Raw genomic sequence first — 14,353 nt, forward strand, 5'->3', positions numbered from 1 at the left:
ATAGAGAAAGAGAGAGAGAGAGAGAATCATAGATTAGAAACGAAGAAAGACTCATAGATCAGAAAAGAAGAAGGAAACAGATACACATACATACACACACCGAGAGAGAGAGAGAGAGAATCATAAATCAGAAAGGAAACAGATACATATCGAGAGAGAGAATCATAGATCAAAAAAGAAGAAAGAATCATAGATCAAAAATGAAGAAAGACTCATAGATCATAAAAGAAGAAGGAAACAGATACACATACATACACACACCGAGAGTGAGAGAGAGAGAATCATAGAGCAAAAAAGAAGAAAGAATCATAGATCAGAAACGAAGAAAGACTCATAGATCAGAAAAGAAGAAGGAAACAGATACACATACATACACACCGAGAGAGAGAGAATCATAGATCAGAAAGGAAACAGATACACACCGTGAGAGAGAGAGATGAGATATTCTTTTTCTTTTTTTTTTTTAATGTCATTTGCTTGAAATGTTAAATTAGACAGATGTCAAAATTTTAAGTAAAGAACTTAAGGTACTGTACCTAAATTTTACCCTTCCTTAAAATACAAATAACGTTATTAGAACATCATTACCAATCCGTCCTAAGAGACTTAAAAAATATTTCCATTAAAACCCAGAGACCCATAATTCAATATATCAGATAATATCTCATAGTACAAAAATTATAATATCTTACATTCACAGATTATAAGATTTGAAGCAAAATTCAAAAGTAACTAAAAAAAAAATCATCAAGTACAAACTTGACCCAAAACAAAACAATCAAACATAATTATAGGTGATACCAAAAAACCCAACCAAGTTCATCCCAAAATAAATACGTAAACCATAATAATTAAAACACCAGAATCCCAGCTAAAATAAGAGACCAAAACCAAAATATTTCGATTTTTACAATCAGATCTAGAAGCTATCTAACAAAAAAAACATTGTATAAAGCGTAATTGTTCTCTATCATGAGGTCAAAAAGAACATGTCGCAGTTTTTATCACGTGCATTAATAAATCCCTAAAAGTCTTACACTAAAAGAATGTTACATTGCTAAATGCATATATAGATAGATAAATAAATAAATAAATATGAAACGATAAAAAGGCAACAATGGCATTGGAATGTAATTACCCTCCATCGCTTCTCGAGAGAGGCATTTTTGGTTTGCGGAATAACAAAGGGATCGCCTGACGATTCATGGTCCCCAAACTTGGCGGAGCCGGGGCCGCCGGCGGCCTCCTCACCGTGATAGTGGTGGTTGTGGTGGCGGTGGTTGTTGGGAGAATGATTGTTGGCATTTCCCGATGGTTGTTGATGTTGAAACATGCTGAGAGACTTGAATGAAGCGGAAGCTGAGGGATCCAAAATAAGAACGGAAAACGGAAACAATAACGACGATGAAAAATACACAGCTGTTATTTTGGTGAAATGAAAGCGTTGCTCTGCATTTGGTTACCATTAGATACTTGGTTGATAAAACTAGACAAAAACAATATAAAATGAAATAAAAGAAAAGAAAAAAAGAAAGAGGGCTTACTGACTAACTAATCACCCGAAACCGACGGAGAGAAAATTGATTCTGTGGACATTAGAGATGGAGAGAACGATTTGCTAAAAAAGCCGAACAGTATGATCATGGAGATTTTTGTAGAGAGAGGGAGAGGATAAGAGGACAAGAAGTAAGTGGTATGGGAAATTAAGAGGAAGTTTCCTCTCAACAATATAGTCTTTCTGCGAAATTTCGCAGAAACTTCCTTCCCGCCACCGCCACATTGTATCTTTTATGGGGACCACATATATTCTTTTCTTTTCATTTTCATTTTTAGTAAGTTGTTATAAGCTTTATCTTATTAAAATTTTTATTCTTATTTGTTTTATTTTAGAAAAGTATATTGTATTAGTTTAATAGAGAACAATTAATTATCGCACACCTTTAATGCAATGATCACTTTATAAATATAAGTGTCTGTAAAGTATGAAAAAAATGGATTAAGTTCAAGTTTTCAGGAATGAGTTTTACACATATATACATTTAAATTATTCTAAAGTAGAATTTCTATTTTATATTAAAAAAATAGAAAACAATTATTGGTTGTTTTGGGGTCACTCCGATAATAGAATTAAAGATTAGGAGTACTGTCTAATCTTTTGTTTTTATATATACATACATATATATATATATATATATATAATTAATGGTTGTATTTATATTGTTGAAATTGTTTGATTCTTGATATATGTAACTTTGATTTAATGCGAGAGTCTTGTAATTAAACGAACATTTCCTGATGTTTTCAATGAGAAATAAAATGTTCACACCCTTCTCTTTTATTGTAATTATCGAATTATATAAATTGTGATGTTAAATTATACACAAGTGTTGTACCAAGAATTTGCGCCATATCAATTGAAATCATGTGTTCAAGGCATGATTTTTAGTTAAATTATGAAACCGTGTTTTTCAAAACAGGACTTCACTTTTTCAAAATTATAATTGAAATTGCGTCCTGAACACATGATTTTCAAGGTTGTATCAATATACGAATTTGTGTAAAAAGATGTGTGCAACAAATATTAACCTTTTAAAAATTAAAACAAAAAAAAATTTAATTTAACATGCTTATTAGGTAAAGAAAAACAAACATGTGATAAAGTGAAAAAAAAGTAAATTTAAAATGTTGGGAAAAAACTCTTTTCCACCGTCCGTTGGAAAGAAATACCACCTTAAAAATTAAAATAATAAATAATAAAAATAAAATAACACTAAGAAAACTCATAGTTGGTGCCTTGCTGGAACCAATCTACCAGAAACTGCGGAAGCACCACAGTCAAAATAAGAGAGAGAAAACTCATAGTTGGTGCCTTGCTGGAACCAATCTATCAGAAAAACTGCGGAAGCACCACAGTCAACATAAGAGAGAAAAAGGGAAACGGAACCTACAACAAAGCCGTGACAACCCCATGTCGGTTCAAGAAATAATCCATTCCATAACTACTTTGAAAAGTAAACTTAGCGGCATGGCCATCAAATTTGACCCAGAAAAGGTTTATGATAAACTCGAACAGTTTCAGCTAGACAAACATTGATGTTTTTCGAATTTTCCTTTGGTTGGATTGAACTCACTATATATCTATATTTTGAAGGTATATGTTAAACATTGATTGTAATTTGAAAGAGCATAGATTAATGTAGAATGCATTTGGATGAGCTTTCAAAATCAAATAAAATTTTTCCAAAAATACTAATTCTTTTAGGTTTTCCAAACGCATCCCTGAAAGAAATGGATGTGCCAAAGCACCCTGTAATACAATCAAATTGATTACGGTTGAGGGATGAAGTTTGGATAATTCTCATATTCAACCCATAAAAAATTTCAATGTATATATTAAAGAATTTGTGAAGACCTCCTCATGCCATCCGTGAATTGCTTTCAATTTTCAGGGTACAAATTAATTATTGAGATGGGCTCATAAATAAAGTATGGTACAACTTCTTACGAGGAGCTATTTCACAAGTCACAGGTAAGATTTGGATGCGTTTGGGTATTGATGAAAACCATACGCGTTTGTGTCTGCGTTTCCTTTTTTTTTTTTTTTTTTTTTTTCTGGCTCATTGGAAAGTGGTCTGTCTATGGGTCCTATGTACTATTTACGAGATCCACAAATCTCTTTATTCAATAATTTTTTCATTAAAAATAAGGCCCATGATACTATTCATGTATTTAAAAATTATTTTGTTATAATGTTTTCTATTTTTAGTTTGCAGTAAAATAAGCGGTATCCAAACGGACCCTTATTTATTTTCTTTTGGGTAGTTAATTAAGTTGGCCATAATTCTGTTTTCATCACTCATAATTCAAAATATGTGAGTCCTACGACTCTTATTTTTTAGTGATGAGTTATGGAAACTGAAAACACATTTTAGATGTTTTCAAGTTATGGAAACAAAGTTATAATGACATTTTCATAATTAAACCCACATATCCAGCCGCAATGTTTGACAAACCAACTTTTTTTTTTTTTTGGTGAAACCTAGCTGCAACTTTTAACTTAAGTTTTAAAAATGGGTATGTTTTTGAAGTTGAAAAACAAAATTGAGTTAAGGTGCCAAACAGGTGGGGTTTGGAAAATTTGGGTATTTTAAGTGATGGGTAATGAGTAATGAAAATTGAGTGACGAATGAAAAAACAAAACAAAAAAAATAAAGCGATAAAAATTGAGTGATAAAAAAATAGAATAAAAAACAAAACAAAAAAAAACAAAACAAAACAAACAAACAGCCCTAAATGTCTCAATTCGATCTGTACCTTTCGAGCCAGAATATAGGTGTCAGAGTCAGACCCCACATAATAGTTGCTCCAATCTTTTGTTTTTCCATGAGAATGATGCTAGAGCTGTTTTACACCCAGAATGCCTCAAGAGTTCCTCACAAAAAAAGTTGCAATAGGCTCAAAATCCATGCTGGTATCAAGAAGGATTGGGCAGTGATCCAATGCCGGGCTGACTGAAAATAAAGTTCTTAAGGATTTTTTCCATACATGGGAGAATCATTCAAAAAATTGTTCTGCCATACTTGTTAATTGATATAAGAAAAATGAATAAGTTCCCGTTATGATTTACTTCATGCTGGCACATGTGACCATTGTGAGAGTTCATTTTTGACTATGAGATATTTCAAAGTTTATGTTATGTCACCTTTTGCATGTATAATTTTACTATAAAGAAATACTAACGAATGCCTTAAAGTAATGATTAACAATCTATTTAAAGAAAGTTTTTATCAAAAAATAAAAATAAAAATAAAAAATAATGTTTTGACAATTTTTTTCATTTTACATAAAAGTAATATCAAAACTTTCTTAAAATAAATTATTAACTTTTACTTTAAGACACTTGTAGCATAACCCTTCAATTAAATATTAAGTTCTCATAAGCTTTATCATAACATTCATTGAATCTGCCTCTTAAAATTGTACTGCTAAGAGAAATAAGAATCATAAAGCGTGGCTTTGTATTGGGCAAGTCATGTGCTTTTGCAACTTGTTTAGGGACCCAATGTCAATTCCCATCAATCATAGCCTAAATAAATTTGCTTTTTCAAATTTGGCTCAAAGATATTTTCAAACTGTTTGGTTTCACCCTTCTCAAAGAAAAAAAGTGTTTGGTTTCATTCCTAAAAAAATACTATAGGGTTGTACAATTAATCAGTATTATAATTTCCAAAAATCAAATTTTTTCAAATCAAACGAACCTAATTAAGATGTACGTTACAAATGCTCTCTTATAGTTTAAGATGAAGAGTTGCACACTAAATTGTTAATTTTGACACTAATTTAGATGTTAGGATGGACATTGAAAATTAGCATTATTATCAATAACTAGCTTTCAAAAGCAACACTATAAATATGTGGCACAAGCCCGAGGAAAAAATCTTCTCGATTTGTTGGGTTTTAGATGTCACGTCGCTGCCACGTCAAGGGGCCCAATTGTATAGCCGAATAGAATATAAAGATTTGCGCGTTGGTTTAGTGTATGCCTAAACTAAACAATTAATGGGCGTGTAGCAATTTCTTCAAGGAGCGAATTTGCCAATGCATTGATATCACGTGAGTGTATTGGAACGCGTTTTTTTTTTTTTTTTTTTTTTTTATATATATTTGTAGTAGTGGATAGTGGTCAGTGATTACTGATTAGTGAAGAGTGGACCGATGATTATACGTGTCCTCACTCCTCACGCCCGACACAAATCCTAGAATGTGCACATTCTAGAGGACTAGAACTATTGTTAAAGACAAACTATATATGATATATCGTTAAGATACAAGGCCATGTGCAACATTTTTTGGTGTGTTTTTACTCTACCTACTAATTATGTTTTAACCCATTTATACATGCCGCATATTCCTTCGTACAATTGTAGTGTACTAACCCATTTGTTTTATCTAATTCATTACTTTTAGATAAATTATATAACTTTTATTTTTAATATAAGAAATTCTACCTCTATAATATTTTAGAAGACAAAAAAAAAAATTTAATGTAATTTCAGTAATAGGCCTAGATTTGAACTAATAAAAATTTACCATATAATATATAATATTTAATATAAAATTGTTGTGAAAATTTTATAGACGAAACATTACTCTTTTAATATTTATTTTCGTGTATTGTACGAGTTAGAGACTAATTAGGTGATTGTTCCCATCCATATTCTCAACCCACTTGCTTCATCTATTTGTCACTCTTTTACAACCTAAATTAGTCACTTTATCTTATTTTATTTATTATATATATAGAGAATCATTCACAACATTTAAAAAAACAAATAAACAAAAAAAAAAAAGCCAAAACAAATAAACCTTCAGCCAACCTACTGAAACTTTGCTGAATTTGGAGTCTCCCTCTCACAAAATACTCAAAGAGATTGGAGCTATGAAATTCCCAAAGAAGAATTCTTCATTTTAGTTCAAAAACAAACATTCAATCTAAGAGTGTCCAGCCAAGTCGCTAAAATCAACTAGATCCAACCCAACACGTTAGGTTAGGTCAATTTTTAGGGGTTGATGGGTTGGGTTAGGTTGTGAATTTAAAAATATATATATTATTATTATCATTATTATTTTATACAGTAGGTCGGGTTGGATTCAAGTCATAAGATTTACAAATCTGTTTAACTCAATGCAACCCACCTATATTTAATATATATTTAAAAATATATTATGCAATTTTGTTATATGCTTTCTTGCCCTTCTTCCTAAATAAAACTCAAATTCTAAGTTCTACTCATTACAATTTCCTTCTTATTTCACTTGTTGGCTTGAACTTTGAAGCACTATTAAAATTTAAAATAGTTTGTTTTGGTGTAATTCTAATACTCAATTTATTAATAATAATAATTGTCCAACCCGAACCATATGGGTTGAATTGGGTTGAATTTTTTTAACCCATCACAGTGGGTTAAGTTTTAAAAAAACCTCTTTACCCAATCTAACCAGATTCATGCACTCCCTTGGCTCCAACAATCAATCTCACTCAAAAAAATCAACCTATCCCATACTAGTATATTATTGTCTCTAACTCTCTCCTAGAATTCAGTAGCAAAGCCACGTGGCTCCTTGGAAGCTCACTTGTGTACAATTACCCAAAATGTGAGTTTTATTTACAAAAAAAAACCATAATTAAATTTTTTTTCTAAATAATAATCCCACTTTTTTTTAATAGAAAACTATATTAAATTCATTATTTTATATAATAGTAATAATAATATATAAATATATATTTTAACAGTGATTTCGAAACTGTACTCGAAATTGACTGGTACCCAAATATTCTATTCCAATGAACAAACCGAAACGGATTTCAAAATGGTATTCATAACATTGGAAAATAGTGGTGTACACTAAACACTACTCCTAATGTGTTTCGGAGTGTGTTAGGTGGCAAGAGGTTTTACAAAAGCCATTGTGTGCGTGTGGTTTCAAAGAAAGAGAGACGGACAAACATTGTTTAACCTTGACATTGCTCTATTGTCACATATATGTTGAGCATTGAATATAATTTGGAAAGATCATATATTTAGAATGCATTTGGAATATCCTTCATCTATATTAATCATTTTTTTAATTTGGAACCTATTAAAATCAGCTCAAAAATTCCAAAATACAATTCTTTTAGGTTTGTCAAACGCATCCCTAATAGAAGTGGATGTGCCAAAGCACTCTGTAACCCAATCAAATTGATTACTGTTTGGATAGTTCTTTATTCAAACCATTAAAAAAAAAAATCAATGTATATTAAAAAATTACTAGTTTACTACCCTATTGCTTTCTTTTTCCTCTCCACTGTTACTTTGAACTTTGTAATATGAGAAACAAATTAATTATTGAGGTGGTCTCACTGAGTCTTTTGGGTTAATATTGCAAAATCTGAAATTAATTTGCGTTATAGGTACTATTGAAACTTATTTGGGATTTTGAGGAGAGAGACTGAATTTCGGTATCACCATTGCCGAAATTCAACCAAAAGTATGAGAGAGAAGGTGCAAAAGGAGGAAAGAGAAAATGTTGAATTTCGGCAACGTGGATACCGATATTCCTCTGCCCAGTTCTGCAACCCGAACCTGTCTCCTGTGTGCCCGAGTGTGGAGTGCTCCCAAAAAAAAAAAAGGCAATTGTGGTAATGCAATTGCCGAAATAGGGGAGAAAAAGAATTTTTTTTTTTTTTGGTAATTGTGGCCATGGCAATGCCGAAAATGAAGAAAAAAAAAGTGGTTCTGAAATATCTGAAAGAGTAAAAAAAAGTGTAATGTCCACAATATTTTTACAACATTTTCACAATAAATCACATGTAATTAGTTATTATTAGTTAAAAAAATTTGTGGCAAAGTAATTGTGGCAATGAGATTGACGAAAATGTGAAAAAAAAAAAAAAAAGAATTGTGGAAATGGGATTGCCGAAAATGTGAGGAAAAAAAAAGAATTGTGGCAATGGGATTGCCGAAAATGTGAGGAAAAGAAAAAAAAAAAATTTGTGCAATGGGATTGCCGAAAATGTGATGAAAAAAAAAAAAGGTGGTTCCGAAATCTCTGAAAGAGTAAAAAAAAGTGTAATGTCCACAATATTTTTACAACATTTTCACAATAAATCACATGTAATTAGTTATTATTAGTTAAAAAAATTTGTGGCAAAGTAATTGTGGCAATGGGATTGCCGAAAATGTGAAAAAAAAAAAAAAAAAAAGAATTGTGGCAATGGGATCGCCGAAAATGTGAGGAAAAAAAAAAAAGTAGTTCCGAAATCTCTGAAAGAGTAAAAAAAAGTATAATGTCCACAATATTTTTACAACATTTTCACAATAAATCACATGTAATTAGTTATTATTAGTTAAAAAAATTTGTGGCAAAGTAATTGTGGCAATGGGATTGCCGAAAATGTGAAAAAAAAAGAAAAAAAAAATTGTGGCAATGGGATTGCCAAAATGTGAAAAAAAAAAGATGTGGCAATGGGATTGCCGAAAATGTGAGGAAAAGAAAGAAAAAAAAAAAAAAAAAAAAGAATTGTGGCAATGGGAGTGCCGAAAATGTGAGGAAAAGAAAAAAAAAAAAAAAAAGTGGTTCTGAAATCTCTGAAAGAGTAAAAAAAAGTGTAATGTCCACAATATTTTTACAACATTTTCACAATAAATCACATGTAATTAGTTATTATTAGTTAAAAAAATTTGTGGCAAAGTAATTGTGGCAATGGGATTGCCAAAAATGTGAAAAAAAAAAAAAAAAAAAAAAGGGAGAATTGTAAGAAAAAATAATAATTGTGGCAATGGGATTGCCGAAAATGTGAGAAAAAAAAAATAATTGTGGCAATGGGATTGCCGAAAATGTGAGGGAAAAAAAGAAAAAAAGAATTAGGCGAATTTTTTTTGGTAATTGTGGCAATGGTATTGCCGAAATAGATGAAATTTTTTTTGGGATAATTATGGCAATGTCATTGCCGAAAATGGGGAGGGGAATAATGGAATGGAATTGTGGCAATGCCATTGCTGAAATAGGTGAAATTTTTTTTTAAAAAAAAAGGTGGTTGTCAAAATCTGGGGAGGAATTTAAAAAAAAAAAAGTGTTACGCTTACAATATTTTTATAATATTTTCACAATAAATCACAGGTAATTAATTATTATTAGTTCAAATTTGAATTTATCACTATATTACTTTTTTAATCTAACAATAACAACCTCCACTTAAAATTTGTTGTTAAAATATTGTAAAAATTGTGTGTACCTATCATTTCTTTAAAAAATAAAATGTGGAATGGATTTGTGGCAATGGCATTGCCGAAATAGGAGAAAAAAAATTTGTTCCCATTGCCGAAATAGAGGAGAGAGATATAAAAAAAGTACGCATATTATTATTTCAATATTTTTTTGACCGAACCAGTTTGGTTTGTCATGTTCTTTTAGAAATAGATAAGGATAGATTCAAGTACACTATCTGCTACATTGAATCTTTTTTTAAAGTACACGCTGTAAAAAAAAAACAAAAAAAATACATAGATTCTTATAGAAGAAAAAAATTACTGATGTGCACGCTGTAAACAAAAAAAAAACAAAGAAAGTATACAGATTCTTACAATAGAAAAGAAAAAATGATTGATGTGCATACTGTAAACCAAAAAAAGCAAAGAAAGTACATAGATTCTTACAATATAGAAGAAAAAAATTATTGATGTGCACACAGTAAACCAAAAAAACAAAGAAAGTACATATATTCTTACATTACGGAAGAAAAAAAATGATTGATGTGTACGCTGTAAACAAAAAAAAAGCAAAGAAAGTACATAGATTCTTACATGTACGCTGTAAACAAAAAAAAGCAAAGAAAGTAAACCAAAGAAAACAAAGATTCAATCAACCAATCACCTCAACTCCTCATCTCATATAATTTTTATTCTCTGCAGAAAATATATTTTGCCACGCCTAAATCTCCAACGTGATTCTTTTTTGTCTACTCCTCATCTCATCTCCAACATGATTCTTTTTTGTCTGCTCCTCATCTCATCTGATTTTTATTCTCTGCATAAAATGTATTTTGCCATGCCTAAATCTCCAACGTGATTCTTTTTTGTCTACTCCTCATCTCATCTCCAACATGATTCTTTTTTGTCTGCTCCTCATCTCATCTGATTTTTATTCTCTGCAGAAAATATATTTTGCCACGCCTAAATCTCCAACGTGATTCTTTTTTGTCTTTTTATTGTTCAGTTGGTAATAAAAGATAAGGGAAGTGCGAATTAGAATTGCATCTCATCACAATTCCTCAGGTTGCAAAGTTACTCTTTTACTTTGTTTCAGTGTGCCACAACTAAAGATTGTAAGTTTTTTGTTAATGTAAGTTTTTTGCTTTGCTTATTAACTTATAGCTCTAGAAATTAACAGATTTATTATTATTGTATAAACATGTGCTTTGTAAATATTAAAAGCTAATACATTGTAAAATATTATGTATTGTTGTAATTGTAATTAATATTATTTGTATGCCTATGATTATGGTAATTGTTGTTGTTGTTGTTGTTCTTGTTCTTGTTATTCAAATTTTAGATTAATGAATTTTTTTTTATGGTTATCTGATTGTGTGTTATTTTTTTTTTTTGCAAGTATCACTCTATAATTCTCACTCTTTTAGTTGGCATCACAATTGTGGTAAGCATCTCAATTATAGTTAATACTAATTATTGTGTGTATGATTATTTTTGCTAAAACTATTATTATTATTATTAAAAAAATTTCTTCATAAATCCTTTATTTGAGTTTCTTTCAATTTTATTGAAGGATATATTTGAAATGGAGCAACAACAATATCACATCTCTAACGACGCAATGGAAGGCAATGTACGTTGCAAGATCCAAATTTATTAATGTCCTAATAATATCTACAATTATTCAATTTACATGAAAATAATTTAAACATTAGCAATATAACATTGTATATTTTTTTTAAAAATTCAATTTCAGGTTTCCACCTTACGAGTGCGACCCCAATCGTTTGCACCCCTCCCGCAGTTAGGCGAGCGTATCACCCCATATTTGTATCAATGTAGATTATACCGTGTTACCCGCCTACCACATATAGATATTGATTGGAGTTTTATCACTTCTTTGGTAGAGCGATGGCAATCTAGTACCCATACATTTCACCTACCTAATTGTGAAATGACTATAACTCTACAGGATATAGCAATCCTTACAGGATTGCCTATTGATGGCAATGCAGTGTGCGGGCCAATAAATTTGATTTGGAGTACAGAATGTCGTGATTTACTTGGGGTGACACCACCTGCAACAACATTGAATTTTGGTGGCCTTAAAATAACATGGGTAAGGGATACATTCTCAAACCTACCAAAGGGTGCCAGTGCTATAACAACCTAACAGCATGCTAGAGCATACATGTTTCAGGTTTTGGCTTTACTATTTGGAAATAAGAGTCAAAGTAAATTGCATTGCTGCTTTCTCAAGCTGTTAGAGGACTTTGGTGTAGCTGGGGAATATAGCTGGGGTAGTGCTACACTTGCTTACCTTTATAAAGAGCTGTGTACTGCTGCTATTAAAAAAAGCACAGAGATTGCAAGTCCTGTTTTCATATTACAATTATGAGCGTGGGAGCATCTTCCATATCTGACCCCAATTCCAATAAATCCAATAAATTTAAATGGCGACGACCCATACGGTTGCAGGTATAATATTTACTTTTTATTTCTATACAATTTTGTAATCTTTGATACTTCCAAATCCTAAATATTGTATGACAATCATTAATTGTGTATAGGTGGGATACCAAGAGAATGTTTACTCACACACCAACACATGTTTTGTGTGCGTACCGTTCTAATCACGATACACATAATAATAAACAGGTAATATATCACAATGCATCAATGGTTAATTTACTAGTTATATTATTGTCTTGATTGATTATAACATAATTATTGTAATTGGAATTGCAGGTTGTTTGGACACCATACGATAACTATATGCATCCATGGTGTCTTGCAGAAAGAAATATATGGACTACAACAGCGCCATTGCTGTGCTTCCAAATTGTAGAGTATTACCACCCAGAAAGAGTCATGCAACAGTTTTGGTTGTTGCAAAGATGTCCAAGGTGGCCTACCGACAATTTGGATAAATCTATGCATTGTGTAAAGTTGACAGGAAAGTCCACTGTCAATTGGAGAATGCAGCATGACCAATACTACCAGCGTTGGAACATGCGAGCTGAACTTCTAGTTGGAGATGACCATTTTGATTCAAGTGTGGACTACGCAACATGGTACCAGCAAAATGGTCACCTATTCACAACACCACAGGCGGCTGCCCATATGTACCAGGTTATTATTTTAGCTTTTTCAATAATACTGCACTAATATTGATAACAAGTTATTTACACATCCAAATACTGCACTAATATTGATAACAAATTATTATTTTCGCTTTTTCAATAATACTGCACTAATAAATGTTATTTTCCTTTTTTTGCGGCAGCAAACTGAGGTCAATAATATGTTAAATTTAGCTATTGCAAACCAACAGAGGAATGATCTCACAGCATAACAAGTCTTTCCACCAATAGTAGAGGGCCTTACCCGACTGAAGTTGTCAATGGAAGCAAATATTTCCTCCGTCCCTACTGAAAGGGTGACAACCTTCGGGCGACGACAAAGGCGCCAAGGAAGACAGCCGCAAACCTATACTGAAACCCACTCGTCCACCTCTGCACAACGTGGACAATGTGGAAATGATGATGCCGGACCATCCACCTCCGAACAACACAATATGTACAGCTCTACCCAAGCTGGGCCATCAACATTTGCTGGTAATGAGCCAACCACTTTCAGTGAGTATAATCCAATTAATGTGAACGAGTATTGCATGAATTTATATCAACAGATTAGATCATCCACTTCCATAGGACAAGGATTTGAGGGTTTGTTTAGTTATGACCATTATCCCCAACCTAATTCAACACCTCCCTCTTATCACCCATCGCCACCTCCATCATATGCTGGGCAATACAATTATGGCCAAGATAGCCAGTACAACTATGATTTCTGCGGACCACAACCTTCCCAACCACCCCCTCATGTTGGTGATTTTTGCACGCCACAAAATACATGGGCATGTGCTCCAAACTATATAGATTCTTACAATAGAAAAGAAAAAATGATTGATGTGCACATTATAAACCAAAAAAAAGCAAAGAAAGTACATAGATTCTTACAATATAGAAGAAAAAAATGATTGATGTGCATACTGTAAACAACAATAAAGTATATAGATTCTTACAATACCGAAGAAAAAAATGATTGATGTGTACACTGTAAACCCAAAAAAGCAAAGAAAGTACATAGATTTTTACAATATAGAATAAAAAAAAAAATTGATTGATGTGCACGTTGTAAACAAAAAAAAAAAAAAAAAAAAAAAAAAAGCAAAGAAAGTACATAGATTCTTACGTGCACGCTGTGAACAAAAAAAACAAAGAAAGTAAAAAAAATAAAACAAAGAGTCAATCAACCAATCACTTCAACTCCTTATCTCATCTGGTTTGTAGCAATGACATTACAGAAATAGAGGAGAGAGATATAAAAAAAAGTACGCATATGAAAAAAAGTATCCTATAAGGATAGATTCAAGTACAATGACATTGCAGAGATTCTTTTCAGTATTTGTGGCATTGCAGAGATTCTTTCAGTTTTTTTTTGTTGCCGAAATAGAGGAGAGAGAGATAAAAAAAAGTACGCATATAAAAAAAAGTACCCTATAAGGATAAATTCAAGTACAATGGCATTGCAGTGGC

General features: G+C 31.6%; 1 long non-coding RNA gene across 1 annotated transcript; it reads right to left on the bottom strand.

The window, feature by feature from the left end:
- Window positions 1–818: 818 nt before the first annotated feature.
- Window positions 819–1,759, bottom strand: LOC115987141. Its single transcript, XR_004090980.1, has 2 exons — window positions 1,545–1,759; window positions 819–1,449 (listed from the first exon to the last, which is right to left on the bottom strand). It is a non-coding gene; the product is annotated as an uncharacterized LOC115987141 (long non-coding RNA).
- Window positions 1,760–14,353: the final 12,594 nt, after the last annotated feature.

The sequence above is a fragment of the Quercus lobata genome, chromosome 4 (genome assembly GCF_001633185.2).
Source record: "Quercus lobata isolate SW786 chromosome 4, ValleyOak3.0 Primary Assembly, whole genome shotgun sequence".
Taxonomy (NCBI): Eukaryota; Viridiplantae; Streptophyta; class Magnoliopsida; order Fagales; family Fagaceae; genus Quercus; species Quercus lobata.